The following is a 21,651-nucleotide window of genomic DNA, read 5'->3' on the forward strand; positions in this document are numbered from 1 at the left end:
TTTAAAGCCGGCGTCGAAAAGTTATTTCTTTGCTTTTGGGTTCAGTTTCATTCGCATTTCAGTCACGACAACGTTTTGGGAGGTAAACATGTGTTTGGGGCCTAAGTATTGGAATCTGAGTGGGTAGTAGGCTGTAGACATATGTTACTAGTTTACAACATCAAATAAACATTCAAATAACAAAGTTCATTATTTTCCTAAGAATATATGGTGTGCTTTAGTATAATTAACGACTAAAGGTAAGGAAATATCATAGTATTATAATATGAGGTCCTTTTTGCCGTCCGCATGTGATATATGGAAATTTAAATTTACATATATTTTTATATGAGCAGGTCTTAGAATTTGTAAAGCGGTTTTAATTTGCATAACTAAAAACTGTTTTAGAGACGGTAGCATTTCATAAAATATTTCATACGTGCATAAGTATTTTAGGAGTATTTTATTTTATGCTTTTTACTAAAATGTTTATTTTCGTATTCAGTTTAAAAAAATTAAAAAAATCATTTTGCAGTGCCTAAAAAAATGTTATAATAGAAACTGATTTTGTTTTTTGAAATACTTTGTTTTGAAGTACATTTTACCTCCTTGAGTCGGACAATAAAATATATATACAGCATATTTATACTGTCATATTATAGTCCTGAAATAAAAACTTTTGCGGCAGAAAAATCAGGGAAATTCCCATTTCCTGGGGACTCAGCCAGGAGATTTAAACTGATTGAATTGAACATTTCCAGCTGTTGCTGTTGCTGCTTTCCGTGATGTTGCTGCTGTTGCCGTTGATGTTGCTGCTGTCGCCGTGGTTCTGTGGCTGCCTCACCACCTGCACCTTCTGTGGGATATTTGTGCATAAATAAATGAGGCGAACGACATGCGAAACAGCAAAGTAAACCCAGTGCCGGGCTGTTTGTAATGATGTTGTGGCTCCAGTGAATCCACCTCCTCTGCCAAGAGGATTGTGGATGGAAAGGGAGGTCCTGGGACCAAACTAACGCCATGAAATATGCATGCTCAGCTGCGTCCCGCTCGCGTTTCTCTGTCCCGCTCTAACTTGGGGCGGCGAGGCGACGAACCGGAGCGGAGCGACAGCACGTGCTGGGGCGTCTAGTCAACAGCCAGGCTGAAAAGAATGTCAACAACTGCTCGCCTGTTGCCTGTTACCCCCAGTCAGCACTGGAAAAAAGGATCATCCAATTAAACTTCTTAAAATCATTCAATAATCATTACTACACCTAGGAAAAAAAATGCTAAAATCAAGTACAAACAGCCTGGATCTATGAACAATTTCATGCTTACCATTTAAGAGCGTTCAAGCTGAAAAAGTTCTCACATTGAGCACATTTTGGATTTAAATATCTGTCAACTCTAATAACTATTCTCAACTGTTTATTTTGAAGATGCTCGCTATTTTAGGCTCATAAATTCATGTTTGAAAGCTGCATTTTGTTTTCGGGATCTGCATTTTCCATGCTTAGAGAAGTTTTGACACCGAAAATAAAGTATCAAGCACAAAATACTTTTTTTTAGAGCAAGGTAAACCTACTTTCATTTTCGATAACTTAACGGCCATATGAAATTTACTTAAGATTTGACTAAATTAATGTATTAAATTTAAGAAGTTAACATACAGCAAGTCTGTTAACATGTAAATTTGTTTTGATTTTATGTTCAAATTCATTAAATGTGGAGCTGTTTAATTTAAATAAATTAAGAAGTTCAATCAAAAGTTAAGCAAGTGTCATAAAGCTATAATAATGTGTCATAAGGCCATAAATTAGTGTCATGACCCATAATACAAAATAAATAAGTTTAAAGCTTTATTTAAAATATTGTTATTTAATTAAAAACATTTAAATGTATTCAGTGGCACACTAAATTCCACAATATTTTAACAAAATTCTACAAATATTTAACATATTATTTTACTAACAACTTATATATATAGTTTTTTAGGGATTTCAGGAAATGGATTTTGGCACAGATCCTTTCTGGTCTTAAACTTAAAGCACATTACCATGAGACAAAATTCCACATGCTTAAATGAAGTTAAAATACACAGATCTAGAAATTAAAAGAAAAATCTATTTTATTTTCCTTTTTTCTTATCCCCTCATTTTATTTAAATTTACATACGTAGCTCCTTGTTTTTCTGAATGTATACCGAGTTTTCCTTTCGCCTGAGCAAACATGCCCGGGGCGGCAGCTGTTGATGGCTCATTTTCCACGACTTTAGCGCCACTCAAGTGGCAGCCACTCAAAGCCGAGGCGAAAGCTTAAGCAGCAACAAAACCGGCAACAAAACCGGCAACAAAGGCGGCCAACGCAAACGCCACTCGTCATGTAGAGCCACTCAATTTACGCAGCACTCAGCGGCTCTGTATGAGATCAGCGGGCCAATCGGCCTGGCGGGGGGTCTAATTAATACGACCACCCACCTCCGGCCACCCAACCACACCCACTATCAACCCACCCACCACCCACTAACCACCTGCTGGCGAGGCACACTTAAGAATGGGTGTTGTGCGAATGGAAAGGAAACAGAAACTTAATCACCAGCGGGAAAAAAAAGCAAGTCGATAAAGCAGTGTACACTGCATGCTGTTAATTACCAGAGACTGAGCCTCTGTTAGCTGCCAGCCTCTGTTAAGTGATCTCTTTTAACATTTACAGAAGACAGTCACTTTAAAGCTTTTATGAAAGAAATCTTTATAACTACTATATATAATATAAGAAATGTGTTTATCATTTATTGCTTTATTTTTATTTTTTCTGCTTATAACAAGAAAACCTATATGTTAGTATTTCAATGTATATGCGAGGATCAGAATAATAAAATGAGCAACAAAACACATAAATTCAATTAATTATGATAGTTCAATTGAATCACATAATATATTTTACAATTTATGGCACCGTATATTCATTAGTTATTTATTTTAAGTCAAAATAAAACTAAATAAAGAAATAAAACATATTTTTGCGAAATATGAATATAAATATAATTTAGAAAAGTAAATGAGCTTTATCCACACATTTTGATCAAAAATCTTAATAAATATATTGGATGAATTCTTAAGTTGCATATTTCACATTTTCAGGAAAAAAACATAATAATACTCTTGGTAAGATTTAAAAAAGTTATAGTTGGTTTTCCAATTCTCTGATTTTTATTAGGATTAATAAGAAATTTATCTGTTATATATACTTGAATATACTTTTTGAAACAAATATATTAATTATTTAATAATATACACTTTGAGTGACAGGAGGTTGAATCTGTGTGAATAAAAAAGCGTGGCAAATCAATGGAATCCAGTTTAGCCCAGGATCTTCAACCTTGTTTAGGGAACAAAAGGCAAACTCCTGAAAATTTTTTGGTGTGAAGCCCATATATTTACTTAGCTCTTCGTGTGGCTGCGTTTGCTCCGCCAGTTGTTGTTGTTTGATTTGGGCGCTTCTATTTGATTAGGCCTCCTAAGCGACCTACGTGCTTGGGTTAATTTGTGGCCCCAAGTGTTGGCCCAGGGTGCGAAAGTCATTGTTAGTGGGTGTGTATACACATATATATACAAATGTGTGCCTATCTGCGCTGATGTTTGTGTTTGCGGTGACAGCAAATAAATCGCACGCATGTGCTCGACGCCCAGCCATCCACTAAAAAAAATTGCACTCGAAAAAGACACTCTCAATTTCCCCTAAGAAACCTTTAACATAAATTTCTACAAGTACAAATTTTTTATATTGTTATTTTAAAGCTCCGTTTAAAGACTATATTTTAACTAAACTACTTAACATCTATCGATTTGAGTACAAACATAAGTCCTTATAAATAAGATACTGCTTATTCTAAAATGCTATATATATACTTAGAAGGACTTTTTTTAAATAAACTTTTCCTAAACTTTGACAATTATTTTTCTAAGTGCAACAAACAAACAATACCACAAGCACAAAAATTGTGCATAGCACGCATAACAATGAGAGAACATTTCGAGTTCGGGGTGCCATGGTGAATGGAAATGGGCCTAGACAAACTACTTTTCGGCTACTTAGTGATAAATATGCTGGCTAATCGAATGGGAACTAGATTTGCGGATTAGCCTGAACACGAAGTTCGTTGGCCAAGTTACAAATCCTCTGACTAATTTCCATTTATCGCCATCGACACAAAGTGGGAGGATTTATCTTAGGTCTTGGGATGAAGCATTTGATGAATGCTTACATTAAATTAATTTGGTAATGGTTAGATTAAATTATATATCTTAGGATGGGTGTAACAATAAAAATAATATAATGAAAAATACAAAAATAAATAAAAAATCCACACAGAATTTCTAAAGTCTAAAATTTATAAAAGCTAAGCTTAAAATGTATTTAAATGTCAATTTATTAATCAAATAATTCTTAATAAAAAACTAAAGAAAATAAAGATGCAACAAAAATATCTATAAAAATCCTAGACTCTCCAATTATATAAAAGTTTGGACTAAAATGTATTTAAATGTCAATTTAAAGATCAAATAAAAATAAACGCTCAAAGATGTTTGCGTTCAAGGCCATCAATAAGGGGTCATTCATCGCTACCCTTTTACTTTTTCAACGCAATGAAAACAAAAATCAATTTTATTATGCCTGGATTAGGCCAACGCACCCCAGGGTATACATCATTCCACAAACCTTCCCCACCAACCATAATTTTCTAGTTGGTCAAAAAATAAAGCAGCAGCTTGGTCCAAAAGGACATTTGTCTCGAGTGGCCGGCCATCACTGGAATCCCCATAACCCCATCTCCCTGGTCATTTTTGAAATACAAACATAAAAGATACAGATTTGCTGACTTCAGAGCATAAAGCAAGGCAAACATAGTCAACATAAACAGATTGTTAAATATAGTTTATGCCTCGAGCTCAGAAAAGGAAATGGGCCCCGACTTTTCATATTTCTTTTACGATGCTGGGAGGATGTCGAGCTGAATGAGCAGAAGCTCATCATCCTGGGGATGGGATGCGGTTTTATTGCCCATGGTTAAGAGGATGCGGTATGATGGGAATGGAATCAATGTGATTCGGGATTCGGTTTTATTATTTGCATACTGGTTTTATGGCCCCCCATTTAGCGATGGCAACTTTACGCCGCCCGTTTAATTCCCAATTAATTTGGGATTTGGCCAGTGCTCTGCGACCAGTTAATTAGATGGCCATAAAACGGCCGCTAAATGCCGCCGAGAAGGACGGACAGCATCTGCCGCTTGCGCCGCAATTCCGGCAATAAATGCGCTCGTCACATGCACAAATTAATTACAAATAGTTGTTTTACCCCCTGGCCCAGCTGGCGAAACCGAAATTTAGTTGCATATTTTACGGACTGGAAATGAAAGTTTCAAACGCACCACGCCAACCGAAGGGAAAACAAATGCACCATTACCAAACAACAAATTGGCGACTCATTAAAAGCCAAATGGTATTTTTCAGCTTACGGGGAATGCGAATTTTCGGGGTTTCGTACTACCTGCAGGTGCGAACGGAAGGGAACTTTATGCTTTCATAAATAAACAGAAATATTACCCATTTTTATTGGAAAACTGGTTGAAATTGTGCGAAAATCATTAATAAAAATATTTTTGTGGTTTTTAAAATAAATAAATACAGTAATCCTTATGAGTAACTGAAAAAACGGAGTTTTGAAGTTAAATATAAGCCAATCTTTAAATTTATATTACTTTCATTAAAGATATATGGGTCACCAGAACAAATATCTTAGCCCATTTAAATCCTGAAAATGTATAACTGAAAAAACAGAGTTTTTAAAATATATGTAAGGTAATCTTTAATTTGATAATGCTTTCATAAAAAATATAAGGAACATCAGAACAAATATCTTACCCCATTTATATACTGAAATCATGTTTTACTTTATATTTTTCTTCAACAATTAAAGTGGAATGTCCAGGAAATACCTCAGTCTACTGCCAAATCTAAAATAAATTCAAAGAAGATAATACTTTCTTAGAAAGGCTGTCTTTGCCTGTCCCATATCTATTCTTATTCCATAAAAATAATTGCATTTTTAGGCTTAGAAATTGTGTATCCATAGAATATCACAGCTAGAAATGCCAAGGATATACCACGAAACCCTTTCAATCAGGACTTATTTGTATTTACTGATGGATTGGCACTAAGAACCCTTCCAAAACTAACTTTAGTCCAGCGAATGCCATTATATTCGAGTACAATAAATAAACGAACCGAACCGAACCCTTTCGAGGATAACAAACCGCACAAAAGAAGCCAAACGAAACCGAACTTGTGGCATCACGTGCACTTTGAGCGGATTCATTAATACGCATTTGCTGTTTTGGCCTCAAGCAATTACCCCGAAATTCTAAGGGGGGTTTAACTTGCTCGGTCGCTTGGTGGTGGCTTGTAACGGTTACGGATACAAGCGAACGAAACTGTTGCGTTAATGAACTTATGAGTGGGTACGGCTACACAGATACAAAGGTACAGATACAGATACAAATACACAGATACAGATACAGATACAGATACGGTGACCTACCAACCTAGCAACCTACAAAAGGCAACAGTTTCGAACGGCAACATCGAACATGCAACATGTTGGCCGCAACGATGACGTAGTCGAACGAGCCAACAGGGCGGGTGGTTGATATTGTTTGTCGGCATCTTTTGGCATCGCAGAAAACAACACTTTTTCGCACAAGTAACGAGCGATGACGACGATGATGTTCGACGTCGCAACTTTTATGCCATCGAACGCCTTTTAGAATTACGCTCACTCGCTCGCCAACGCTGCTGCTGGCCGCTACGTGTCCGCTCCGCTTTACGTTACGTTACGTTACGCCAGCCTACGTTTCGTTCTCTGAGATACTTTTCCCCGGTTTTACGCGATCTCATCCAGTGGATAAGAAGCCGGCGGACGGCGATAATAGCCTCTGTTCGCAGCGTGAAAATTATCAAGTTCAAAACTCAATGCGGCGCGGCGAGGGATAAAATAATAAGCAAAAAAAAAATATACAAATAAATCCCAAACAAAGATCGTAAAATAATAAGTGTATTTTTGTGTGCCAGTGTATTCTGTGACGCTCAAACAGCAGTGTAACCAAATAGAAAATAAGAGTAATATTACTCGGCCAAAACGAATCGAGTGGGTAAACAAACAAGTTAAGTTAAGCAGCCAACGCGAAAACAGCAAAAATCCAGTCAGAAAGGTGCGTGCAAAACTTATTTAAACAAATAACAAATAGAAATAATGCCAGCTAAGTAAATTGCAAATAATGCATTACCAAAAAATTTTGGTTGAGAATTTATTTACGCAAAGGAGCGCGTTTATTTTTGTTGGAAAACGTTTTTCGGTCTTTTTGGCGGCGGAAACAACGTCCGATTTTATTCGATATAGTACAGCTCTATATGTCTGCCCCTGCATTGGGGATCTATATAAATATATGCGTGCGAGGCACGGATGTTTTGTATACACCACAATACACACATTCGTATTTATAAGATTTTATTTAAATATCCAAATATTCAGTTGTTAACGGCTCGTTAAAGCAAATTGTGCAGCATTCTTGGCCAGCAGCAGAACATAGCAAATTATCGTTAAAGATCCATCGCAATTTCTATGCTCGATTTTGATTTGTAAGTAAAGAAAATACTGAAAAACTAGGCAAAAATAATTCGCAACCTGTGAGTCTTGTATCGAAAAATTTAGACCCATATCATCATTAAAAATTCCCTAAGAATGCGCCAAGTAAGCGCCAAAGACAAATGAAATGTGCTCATAAAATTTAGATATAAAGACTGTTTAAATTTAATCAAAACTTGCTTTTGGCCAAATGAAACTGTTGATACCCTTAAAGAAATTATGTCAGAATTATATCTCCTTCGGTGGGGAATGCCATTTATCTCAGCTAGCCTAGAAAATCCCATTGGCACATCTTATCGCAGTCATAAAACATACAACTATAAGACAGTTTAAAGTCGAATTGACACTTTAAGATAAAGTTCAACCACTACTTGCTGATTTTTGTGTTTCAACTAGAGACGCAATTTTCAGATTTTTATATTTCACTAAGCAACAAAACTGGATTGTTGATATTTTCTGCATAAATAAAAAATATCAAGGTATTAATTCAAAATTAAAAAATTTAATTTAAATACAAAGAATATTTTGTTTATGTTGTACTAAAGGTTTCTGCAAATATTAGTTGTTAGGAATCAAAAAAATATTGACTACATTTTTATATTTTAGCTAAAACATTTTGAAATTTACAGGGGTGGTCAAAAGTATTTATTTCATTATTATTTTTATTTTTTTGTATACTCATAATTTGAACTTACTTTACACTTACTTAAATTTTGGCATCAATGCAAAGGTCATTTAAATATCGTTTAAATGATAGAAGACTTTTCCTAACCCATTCATTAACTGTTTGAAAATGCCGAATGCTGTGAATTTCTACTTTTTTACTTTTTTCCACGTCTTGAAAACTAAGATTTTTTGATGCAAAAAGTTTCTCTAAACAAAACTAATAGTAACTGCAAAAAGAATTTTTCAAAAATCCTTTTGCTTATACTTTTTATGATTTTTTAAAAATGTTTAGAATTTTTGCATTTGAGCCATATTTGTCGCTTTTTTATACTACTTTTTCCTGACATTGTCACGTTCAAAAAATAAAATAAATGATATTTTTACTATTAAAGCAGCCGTCATATTGTAAATGAGATTACCTTTAATTTGCAACTAAGTTTAAAAAATAGTTGACAAAACTGAGGCAGAACTATAATAGACCATCCACAGGGTATTGAAACGTGTTGGATTCCTGGTCCGAAAAAGTATTTTCATGGGCAGAACGTGCTGGGGATTTTCAACCGAGGGTAAGGGGGTCCAAAACTGAAACTGAAACCCGGCCTATTGGGCGGGAATATTGCTCTGCGCCCAACGTGCCCTTTGCGGTTGTCAAACCAATTTACTTAGCCCCCTTTCAGACTGCGATATGGCAATTACAACCGAAACAGCAACAGAAACTGAAGCGGAGACACAAATTTAAAGCAATGAAAACGCAGGGGGTTGTGTATATATATTGTATATATACAAGGGGGTTAAGGATTGTGTACGTGCCTGAAATTATATCGCCTGGCTGACATCCAAATTGGGGCCACAACTCCGGCTCTCCGGCAGATTGAAGGGTTAGGAATGACATTTGCATTTGGTAAATCAATTACCCACCCAAACATTTGGCTACGGCCCAAGGACGATTTCTGGGTGCCTGCACTTCACACGTTTGCACCCATCAATCAGACAACTGGTCATCTATATGGCATGACACCCCGTCTTGGCAACAATTGCAGTACAATCAGTTCGATTGGTTCCCCGGCTAATCCCAGAGACAATTCCATCTGCTGGCCTGGTTAGCTCAAGCTAAGCTTCCTTGGCCATTTCACAGTTGACAAATGTCAGGGATGTTGCCAACGAATGACCCCCCCAACTTCCAATTTCCCAGGCTATCTTTGTGCTGTAAAAAAACGCAAAGCTCCCATCTAAATGTAAACCCAGGCCATGAAGGTCAAAAGTGGGAGTAATCAAGCCATGAATGAGACAAAAAAAATATTTGGTTGCGGATTAATGTCCGCATTCATTGATTAAACCCACGAATGCATAGATAAAGTAATCCCAAGTAAGTAGCCCTTGATAAAAATTAATGAACAAAAAACCGTAGCTTTGAATGGGTTTTCTCTTTCTTTTTATGCATTTTAAAGAAGCCAGTGAATTTACAGTGTATAATAACGACTTTGAATTGTTGTTCTTGCCCAGCGCACAACGAAAACGAACTTGTCAAACTGCATTTGCTTGATAAATGCGAATGACTCCGAGGGGAATCAATGTGTCGTTAACCAGAATGCGAATTCAATTGGATTTCCAGCCAAGTTACAAAGTATTCGGAACCATAAAAATCTCCAACGTCAGCAGAAACCTATTTGGGTTAATCAAAACCCGTCAAAATGTTTAGCCCTTAAGCAATTTTTAATTGATGGTGGGGGAGTAATTGTAAAAGAACTTTTGCATAATCGCATAAAACCAAAATCGATGATTTTACAAGCGAGGGTTGTTCGTTAAGTATGGTGGATTAATGACATTTTAAAAAAGGTTTATTTTATAAGAAAGTTTAGCTGCTCAGCATAGCAAGCGTATAAAAATTGAAGATTTATTGCGAGAAATGCAGAAAATTTGCTGATGCCATAATAAAGTGTTTCATTAAATAAAAATGAACTTGGCATGCCAGATTAAAAAGTGAGTAATTTAGGCATAATAAATTCTTCATTGCCATTACCAATATGAAGAGATTTTCATTTAATCAAATTTTGTTTATGCTTATAAAAGTCTAGACATTTTTTCTAGCAAGTTCAAAGAAAAATTCATTGCACAAATGATTATTAAATGGCCAAATTGAGTTTTTCAGCCGAATATTTCTTTATTTTTACTTGGAATTAAGTCTAAATAGCTTTATACGGCAAAGTGCAATCTGAATATTTCAAACAATTTATGACATATAAAGAAATATTTGTAATGCAAGAAACTTTGGCAACGTGACATAAATCAAAAATTAATGGGACTTTGGCTCTCTGAGAATCTTGAATAATGTAAATTTAATCAACATGCATTTATACCAGACCTTATTTATTGCAATACTTGGAAAGTCTGCCTCTAATGATTTAGGCTTAAAATAAATCAGATTGTGACAATATTTCGCCTTTATTAATCATCCTTAAATGCAGCTTAAAGAACAAGTTTTGGCAAGTGAATTGGAAAATAAGTGGAATAAGACATATTACTATAAATACTGGGCTGGATTCCTTTGCTTATAGCCAGACTTCCGTTGACTCGGCAACTATTTATCATCGCCAGTTACCTTCGGCCAGAAATAATTCACTTTTGTGCATTTCCCGCTGCATTCTTTGGGAAATTCTTCAGAAGGGAAAAGCAAGCGAAAAGAGCCGGAAAACTTATGTTGAAGAAACGAAAACTTTTGCACCGGCACGAGTTCCGAAAGTCAGTGGAGAACAAAAAGTTCGGAAAGGAACTCGCCGATTTCCCCCTTTTGCGCTGACCACAAGTATTTCAGCGTGTAATCCATTCAATGACGCCCAATGAGGCATTAATTAATTTGATAGTCCTCGACTGTCAATTTTTGAAGTATTTACATAAATTTGACATTAATAAACCACAAGCATAATGCCCGGAAGGATCACAAATTGAGTGTGAAAGTGTACGCACCATTTAACAGGCCGAGTGAGGAGGAGATTCTTTTAAGGTGAAATACGGAGAATTGCGGGTTCTCTTAAGCTCGTAAAGCATTTAGCCCGTCTGTCAATTACCCAAAAATAAATTATGAACACGCCCTCACGCGTCTGAGGGGGCGTGGAAATGGAACCAGGCCAGAAGTGAGGCCAAATAGACATGTTCCTTCGTCGTCCTGTATGTACACTTATATGTATGTGCAGACGTTTTGGAATTATGCTGATATGTTCGCACATGTATACATAATTTTCGCTAGGAAAAACGCTTTCCCGATTCCTTTTTCTCGCTTTTCCCCCCTCCTCTTTCCGGGGCAAAAGAGTTTCGTTCTCACTTAATTGTTGCCTCATATTCCCCACACATATATAAGGATGAAATGTCTCACAAAAGCTGCCAAGCAGAATTCATCTCGAGATGAAGCAACTTGAAATTATTTTTGCGCGAGCATCGCGAAAATAAAAACCATTCGCTGGCATTTAAATGGTTCAACATCTCATATTACCCATACTTGGGGTGAACCCAGGGGAAATATTCCCGGGGGTGTCGCCATTTCGGGTAAACACAAACCCTGAATATATTAGCCAAATCAAATTTATCGCGGTTTGCATATTTGCTGATTTCAAAGGCGAACAATTTAGTAAAAATTTAAAAATAATGGAAATATCTTTAATTTTTGGTTAAATTAAAATAAAATATTTTATTTATAATGAGCTGATATGTAGCTGAGTTTTTTAGATTTTTGTGGGCAAAAATTCAGTTGAGTTTTTATTAAACATTTAAAAAATAATTACCATTTCCGCACAGAGAAAATTCTGACGTTTTTATCTGAGTTGAAAATGTTCTTAAAAATAGAACGTCATTTTTAAGTTGAAATTGTTTTTGTTTTGGGTCGAATTAAGTTGAATTGGCGGTATTTATGTACATTGTATATCTCAACAAATAAACTATTAGTTAAGTCTGTAGTGTATACATAAAAGTTCTTAAATAAACTCAATTTAACTTTTCTCTTCTCACCACTTTGTTCTAATATTGAGAACATTGATAGCAAAATGTACTTACACGGTGTTTAAGAACGAAGGTTCTCAATGTTCTCAAGAAAAATGTTCTTGGATATTTCTCTCTGTGCGGTTGTATTATTTATAAATATTTTAAAAACAATTATGAATTCTGGTTATAAGATAAGTAGTTTTAGTTTACAGCATCTTAAATCTTAATTTAAATATTTTACAAACTAAGCTACTTAGTTAATTTGGCTTTAATAACTAAACTAATAAGTAAAGAGCTGAGTTTGTTTAGAATATGTTGGGCATATTTTCAGTTGAGTTTTTATTAAGATAGCTCTATCATGATACCCACAGATAAAAAAAATATATCATTTACGGTTGCCATGTAAAAATTATATTTTAAGAACAATTATAAATGCTGGTTCTTCGATAAGTGCTATTTGCATTTTTGATATAATTGAAAAAAATATAGGCAAGCCCTAGGGAGAATGAAAAGTTCCATTTCAATATGCATATCGAATGGCATAGATACATTTCGCCTTTCGCCAGTCGACTTCAATAATATAAAACATTCACATTGGCATATGGCCGGGCTTATTCCCTTTCTCCACCTGATGCTCTCAGGAAAGTATAACCCACACACGTGTAAATAAGAGCCTTAGACTTCAAAATCGCTGACATAGGTGGGCGGGATGGAGGGAGTGGGGGTCTGCTCCTGCCTGGATTTCCTTCACCTTTTTTACGTCGTAGCCGTCATCTTGGTCTTATTGCCAGCATTTTGTAAATGAATAGAAGCCCACATGCACATATACATTTACATTTACATTTACTTGGGCCCAACACTTTATGTTTGTTTACAATTTCGTTTCTCTCTTTTTCGCCTCTTCTCTGCACATTTGCATGTGTGTTTATACGGGCTAACACAGATACACACACACACGCACACACACCGACACGTGTTTATTTGTTATTGTTAACCTCAAACACATTTTTATGACATTCAATGGCAGCAGCAGCAGCAGCAGAATCAGCAGCAACCAACGCGGCGTATACGTAATTATGCAGATGACGTCACAAGACGCTAGTTGAACAGACCATCAAACTTCCCTGTTGCAACTTATAAGTTAATTTCCATCTCAGTTTCGGCACGCCAGAACTTCTTCGTAGCAACTTCAAAGCTATTTGCCTTGATGAATGAAAACTTTTTACGTTGTCGGCTTTTGCGGCCAGGAAAACCCTTCACAAACAGTTAAGGGTAGTTCTGGGGGGGGGGGGGTTTATGACGTGGTGGGTGGGGTTCTTAAGTTCCTCTGACTCGCTGCCGTCGCTGAATTTTCAATATAATTTTCCCATCATTTTGCACGAAATTGAAAATTTACGCCCAACTTTATTTTCGATTTTAATTTGTGTGCCAATATTCCTTCCCCTTTTACAGCCTTATTGGGTGAGACACACCCTGTCATAAACAGGGTGCTGCATACACTTTAAACAAATTTGTAGCATTTGAAAAAAATATTTCTTTAAAAAAAATTATGTATGCTACTTAAAAATACATTTCTCTATACATTTAGATTACTTAAATAAAATCTCAGGAATATTATAACACCCCATGAAAGCTAACATACAAGATATGCCGCATTTTCTATTCTACTTCAATTTGTTATTATACTAAAATAATATTTTATTAGGTTTGTACATTTATATAATTTAACTTAATTTATTTTAATTTTATAGATTTCTTTAAATGTACCTTATCACAAGTTTTTAAAATGTGATACAATTTTATATTAAATTAAAATGTTTATCACAACATCTTGAACAGATCTTACAGAGATCTATATATTTTTAAAAATTCATATTTTACAACAAAGTTAGAAATTCATAATGCTAACTTTTCTATGTTGAAGCCAATTTTATTGTTAATTTATACAACTAATACACATTCATAAATTAGAAGTCGAATTTTTTGAGGAACAATGATATATGCTCGCCAAAAATTAAAGCCTTACAAATGTATTTACCCCTATATGAACAACCAAAATCTTTCTTACAAATGATTTAGTTTAATAAAAATGTCGTATTTCATAAATATATTGGTGCCAGATCTTAAGCTATACAGTAAAGTATGCAAATTATTTCTGTACTCAATTTAAGATTCAATCTTATCGACGATAATATGCAATTACCCCAAATTTGTTATTTTCTCCAAGTGGTTAATCACGTGTGCGTACTTATCAAAATTTGCATAAAACACTTGAGGGAAGGGGACTCGCAAGGGGGTCCAAAATTTATGTTCAATTGTTATCAGATTGATTTCCAACTGGGCCCAAGTATAAGGGGTGTGCAATTTGTATAATTGATTTAACATAGCGTGTTCCTTAGAGTCGCGGATATAGCTCTTAATTGGGGAAAACTACGGGGTTTTCCCAGCCCGGGCAAATGGGTTACCGAAAGTCATTGGAATTTCACATAATCTACATAATAACTTGTAAATGTTGACGACTTTTAGTTCGCGGTGCTCAGTCCTCAGACTTGATTCGTGACACATTTTTGTTTTCATTTTCGTAATATTATACAGCCGTTGTGGGGGGTGCTCTTTTGTTTGGAAAGTCCCGACGCGAAGAAGGTAGCGATAAGGCACGTCTGGAATTGGGTCGTGTTTTGCTCAAATGTTCATGGCAAAAACTTTCCTTTTCCCCAGCCAGGTTCGCACTTTTATTAGCCCCTGGCATGGAATGCCGCTGACTTTGACCGAAGTTACTGCTCCACTTTGCCACATTTCCACTTTCCCTAACCGAATATGATGGAGCAAACAATAAAATGTGACATTTCCCTGCCAAAATTATTTGCTTTTCGCTCTAGGTCGCGGACAATTGTTTGTTGCCCTGGCCAGAAAAAGGGAAATGGAACAGGAAACTGGGTGGACGCAGGCCAACCCTTCCAAATCGGAACACAACAAAATGTGTGGCATACTTTTGGGCGCAAAAATGGGCTAAACGGGGGCGAAAAGCCAAGGGATAAGGCTAAAATAAAGCTTAGCACTTGGGGGATTCGAATGGATGGTCGCACTGATAAACCTTTCTTAAAGAGAAATTTTATTTGAAATATATTTAAGCTCTTTGAATAAAGTAAATTCAACTAAAAATAAATCCAATCAATTTTCAATATGTATTTATTTGTACAAAGAATAACAGCATGGCTTAAGTTTAGTTTGCAGAAAGTACAAAAACCACTTTTTCCAATAAAACAATATATTTAAGCCAACAAAAACTAAGCTCAAACAGAAAACGGTTGAAGGTAAACTTTCTATTTTAGCTTTCTGTGTTGCCCTTAACGAAATAGTTTCCAAATACAAAGCCCTCATTTTCTGGACACAAGAGAGCTGTAATTAAATTGCCAAAAAACAAGAAAAGAACTTGGAATAGAAGCCCGAAAAGGGAGTTGCAGCCTTCGACACGAAAGCAATTTCAGAGCCACCTATTGTTGCAGCCATCCATAAAATATGAAACATGGAAACTAAACGGGGGAAACACTCGAATGGGCGGTGGGCGGTGGAAAATGAGTAACTTTTGCAACATTGCGGCCGTAATAAATGCAGCATTGAAAAGTGCACTTGAAGCACCGTGCATCGATATTTCGAAAAATAATGCCAACACTTCAGTGGAGTCGAGACCACGAGGTACTTTCCACTTTCCCTGACCTGACACACATATAATTTCCCTTCACCCCATGCAACATTTTTCGGCTTCCGTGAGATACGGATCACGGATGCCACGGTGAAAAAGTTTGGTATTGGGGTCCGAAACCCGAGCTTAAATAACTTTAATAATAACATGTGGGTGCTGGCTTTCATGGACAGCATTTTTGTAAAGGCATTTTCAAGCGTGATTATTTTATAAGCTGATTTAAAAAAAATTCCTGCAAATATTGTTTAAGGGTTTTAACAAAATTCGTTTTAAAATGCTCAGATAAATAAATAGATTACACTACTCTGATGCAGCATGCACTGCATTTTCTTTACAAATTTTTAAAATTCCTTGTCTGGTTTGTCGATAAACGAACAAAGAGCTGGTTGCTCCAATTACCGTGTCTCTGTTGATATTGATTAGGCCTACGAGCCTGATAAATTCATGAGTCTTGCAAATTAGAGAGTTCTAGATCTCCATTGCTGTGCACTTTGCCCCCAACAAACAACGTGCCACGACTTCACTGGGTTCCCTTGAGAACCGCCGCACTCCCCATTCCAAACCCCTGGCTTAAGGACCTGCCTCATCTATCCTTACGTGCAAACATACCCTTACCCTTTGCGAAAAGTTTCCTTCACTTGGTGAGCTTGTCACCTACAAAAGATGGGATATATATATTTAGCACTCTCTCTTTAATTAAGAATAGAATTAGGAAGCACTCAATTGATTTATCTAATTCATTTCCATCGGTTTCAATTTGCTCGCCAACAATCAGCTTTAATAGCCACAATACTCCAATGCTCATTTAATTGCCTCCATTTCTATTCAAAACTCGGTATTTTGGCATAATTTATATACACAATTGTTAACACCACAATGACACATCAGTTCATTGTGTTTTCAGTTTGTATTTGCATTTATTCCCATTTGGTAATCCAATTAAAGGCATAAAATCAGACTAATTTACTGTTTACTTTTAGGTGGGAAATTTGAAATATTTAATCCAAATTGATCTGCTGTAATTAAGTTATTTTGTTTCATTTGTTAAATAAATGCAATGTTTATTAAATAAATAATTAACAATATTAAAATGAGCAAGTAACAAATCATATCTTATTACTTACTTGGTGTTATTTCAAAAAGTTTTAAGGAATTATTGGGTAACTCATTTATTTTTCATATTTAAAAAACAGAACAAAGAATAGTTTGTATTTTGTAAAATGGAAAATACATTTAGTAGAAGCCCGTTATTGAATTTCTGGTAAAATATTCATAGAAACTACCGTCTGCTAAATTCACACTGAATAATTTAGCTGCCAATCCCTCCCAGTGGGCCAAAAAATGCACAAAAAATATGACCAAAAATCGCGAGAGTGGCCAATTGCATATTGAAAGGGCATTTCCGCTTCGTTGGCTGCCCGGTGATCAAATGGCATTCTTGTACTTGATGTTTTTTTACGCTTCTTGCCCAAGTTGCCCCTTTCCCCCGACGCTTTTCCTCGACCAGGAGAACAGGAATAGAGCGTTTCGTTAGCTTCAAACGAGCATTTCGGGCCCGCCAGCAAAAAGCTGTTCATAAATTGCATGTTGGCTTTTGTGTTGGCATGTCGCTACCGAGGACCCCGAGGACCCCTTGGACCCCCCTTATCCACCTTATCCGCCCCATCATCCAGCTGGATATGTGCCGGTGTGTACTCCATTTGGTTTTTTAATAGACCCTGCTCGCATTTAAACTGTTATGCTTGGCCTGGTCCGATGGTCTGCTCCGAACTGGGCACAAAGGACCCAGCTCCTGCTGGCTTTATCGTTTAAGCCAAATCAGTGTCGAGCTTTGGCACATATTCTTGCCTCAGGTATGTGCACAGAAAAAAACCTGAAGGTAAAATTGACCAATCTAATAGTAAAATGGTCCTAACCCTCTGAATTGTGAATTTAACCAAAGAAATAGTCCCTCTTCCAACAACAAAATAAACAGAACTTACCATTTTATGGTAGTTTTACTATTAAATACTACTTAGATAAAGGCTTCAAGGGATAGAAACACAAATTTCCATTTATATAATAATAACAAGCATAAGAATCTTAAAATGTATAAATAACAATACCCATATACATAAAAAACAAGAATTAAAAAATAGGTAAAAGTGACTAATATAATAAATTAAATCGTGTGAATCCATTGAATTGATCAATTTGATCAACGAAATAGTTACTCTCCCAACAACAAAATACACACAACTTAACATTTTACAGCAGTTTTACTATTAAATGGTAACCAAAGTTACAATAATATACATGCAACTTACAATTGAACGGTAGTTTTACTATTAAATAGTAACCAAAGCCACAATAAAATACACTCAACTTACCAATAAACAGTAGTTTTACTATTAAATAGTAACCAAAGCCTTAATAACTATTTGTAATAGTTGTTAGCCTTTTCTAAAAGTTACGTAATTGATTAATTTTAGCCATATAATTTTTTTGCGTGTATGTATGTAGGAATCGATGGTTTCAGGTAGCTGAAGCGCCACCAACTTTGGTATAAATTTACAATTTCAGTACCTGCCCACGGGATCTGAACACCATCAATTTCAGGTAATTCCCTCGCGCCTCGTGGGCGTTCCTCACCAGCAATTAGCACTACCTTACGGACACATATTAATCGTTTCGTTCGCCAGATGTAATTAAAAACCAGTTAATTAGTACAGTTTAAGCTAGGGTAAATATTAAACTAAAAGTTCCCTTGATTACCCACATACCTACTATTAAATATTAAAAACACCATTCGGTGCGGTTAATTAGCAAAGGCAAATAACAACTCTATGTGTATACATATAGTTCATAGCATTTAATTTTCGACCGATTGCTAAGTGGCGTGGGCAGAATTCGATAGCGAGGCAATGTGCTAAGTGATTTATATTGACGATTAGAATCGAACACGGAATGAAAACAAACATACAATATGAGGCATTTCTAGTCGGGGTGTTCGATAACGTTTATATCGCCACCATTACGGAATGACAAATGACGTGAAGATAGGACTTTGAGGTGATGGAGCAGTGAAAATAATTTATTAGCATTAAAAGATATCCATCCGTCTAACTACAGCCTATAAAACGCTAGTTCAATAGTTGTTTCTCCTAAGATTAGGTTTTTTTCGGAGGGGGGATAGAAAGGAAAAGTGTTGAAAGGGGCTAGAAAATGCTGGGGGGGGGGGGGGTTTATTGATTAAAGAGTATTTGTTATCTGATCTATAGTTATGGTAAAACCATTGTTATTCTCTTATGACTAGTAATAAAAGTAGTGAAACTGTTTTTATTCGAGATGGTGTACTATTATACTTCAGTAATTTTAATCTATTAATCTTTGATGATAATAAAATATTGTGAATTTGAAATATTTAAGTTGTTTTCTTTAAATGAGAGGATTATTGATATAACGGTATTTATTATCTGGTTCATAGTTATAGTTGCCTATTAGGTTAGTAATAAAAATATTAAAACCGTCTTTACTTCAAGTAGTGTATTATAATACTTTTTGGAATAACATTAATCTTCATAATATTGATGATAATAGAATATAATAAATTTATTTTTATAAAATGTTAGAAGGTACTTAAAAATCGTCACCCTTTAGTGTTAGCTATATGAATTGTAAGTAAATTGATATTTTAGTTATTATACTTTTTAGAACTTAAATAATATTAATCTCGAAACCTTTTATTATAATAAAATATCATACATTTAAAATACTAAAATTGTTTTCTTGAAATATTGAAGGGTATTTAAAAATCGTCACTCTCAAATATTTTCTATATGAATTGTTGGTAAATTGCTCATTCATACGGAGGAAACCATTCAATTGATTTTCCGGGAGCTCTGCAGACTAAAAATCCTCAAGAGGCTCATTAAGAACACATTTGGCCTACAGTTCAGTTGAGTGAGTCCTTAAGAATAATAAAACATTATTTGCCATAGCTAAGTGCTTTTTAAAAATATTGACAATACAAAAATTGCACCACAAATAATATAAAAACAATTAGCGAAACAAATAAAGCTAGCAAAAAAAGTGCAATTCAATCATAATGAAATGAAATGCCAGGCAAACAAATTACTCAATTAGCAATCGAAATATATTTCGCCAGCATATCGCGTTAATGAGGGCCAGCATTTGCCATTGCCTGAATTAACTATTCATTAATTAAAAAGCCACAGCACACACTGTCTGTGTTAGTTATAGCAATTAAAATGAATTTCCACCGGAAATGGAAAAGTTCACAGTTTACAGCACTTTTGTTGTAGTTGCCGTTTTCAAATCAAATGGTTTTCTGCTGACTGCAACACATGACGTATACGCAATGCGGTCACAGTTATTATTGGGTTGGCTAAAAACACGTGTCACTTTGTGTGTATAAGTGTGTGTGAGTGGGCCAAGAAGCAGAACACGTTTTCAAGTGTTTATTAGAACTATTCCCCTGTGGTTTCAGTTTGCATTGTTATGGCTGGCTGTTAGTTATTAGTGCAGTTCGCTGTTCGTCCTTTGGCTTCTGGTTTTCGGTATATAGCATTTGGCTTTTGTTTTTCCAGTTAGTCGTTATTGCGGCTTGTTGTGTCAAGGGGTTGGCGACAAATTTCCACGGAAAACCCCCCCTCGAAACCTCCTTGTAACCCCCCTAGGTTTTCTATGACATTGTTAGCCGCGTTTCTGAACATTTGTTAGCGCCATCAGAATGGCGGCTGAAAATAGTTCAAAGGGAAAACTCACCTGCAGGCAACATTTTTGGCTTGGTTTCATTAATTTGCATATTTAGCAAGTCTCTCGAGTTGCAAGCCAGTGCACTTTCAATTTCCTTCCCAGCACTTTTCCTCACTTTTCCGCACTTTTCCATAGTTTTCCGCACTTTATTTTTAGCCAGCCAGCTAACTGCACTTCGGCGCTCATCAAAATTCACTGTCGGAAGTGGTTTTCCTGCCAAAGGAAATCTGCACTTGACTCCGTTTGTTGTACTTGGCCATTAGAAATCTGCATAAATACGATATGTATATATACAAACAGATAAACATATATAAGCAGCTATATGGGCAGGATGTTCCCTAGCAGATTGCTTCTGCACTGCGGCATCAGCTTATGCAAATGACTCTAGTCAGCCATCTATCATAGGTCAGCAGATTATGCTAATGTTTTGGATCCTGATACCTGGGAATGGGAATCGGCATGGCAAACGTATCTATTTCAATTTTCAGTAAACCCTCATCGGCTCAGGTATCTATATTTGAATAGTTTTGCCTGCCGATAAGCTCAAACCAAAGTCATCTATTTGGAATTCATAAGTCAATTAGTGAGTGCCAGAATAAACAAATCTTCATTGATGGCAAATCTGTCTAATAGTTGAATTAATTAATTTAAATGTTTTTGATCTCGTGCTCTTTGATTCATCTCAATCAAACTTAATTATCCACAAGCCTGCTCGGTTATTTGAAATTCTAGAAAAGAACACAAATATTTTAAACCCTTTATCGAGCTATGAAATACCATTTTTTAAAAATGAAATAAACCTTAAGACCTTTTAAATAATAATACTAATGTTTAAAAAATATCTATTTAATTTAAAGATCTTAAAGTTCACCTAACTTGTAAATTTT

General features: G+C 35.6%; 1 protein-coding gene across 1 annotated transcript in view; it reads left to right on the top strand.

Moving 5' to 3' along the window:
- Positions 1 to 6,860: 6,860 nt before the first annotated feature.
- The window catches only part of KCNQ (KCNQ potassium channel), a 44,583-nt gene continuing 29,792 nt past the window's right edge, over positions 6,861 to 21,651 (top strand). The window contains exon 1 of the mRNA XM_065863103.2: positions 6,861 to 7,231. The gene's annotated coding sequence lies outside the window, so the exon portion shown is untranslated. The remainder of the gene's footprint in view (positions 7,232 to 21,651) is intronic.

Source organism: Drosophila suzukii, chromosome 2R (genome assembly GCF_043229965.1).
Source record: "Drosophila suzukii chromosome 2R, CBGP_Dsuzu_IsoJpt1.0, whole genome shotgun sequence".
NCBI classification, from domain to species: Eukaryota; Metazoa; Arthropoda; class Insecta; order Diptera; family Drosophilidae; genus Drosophila; species Drosophila suzukii.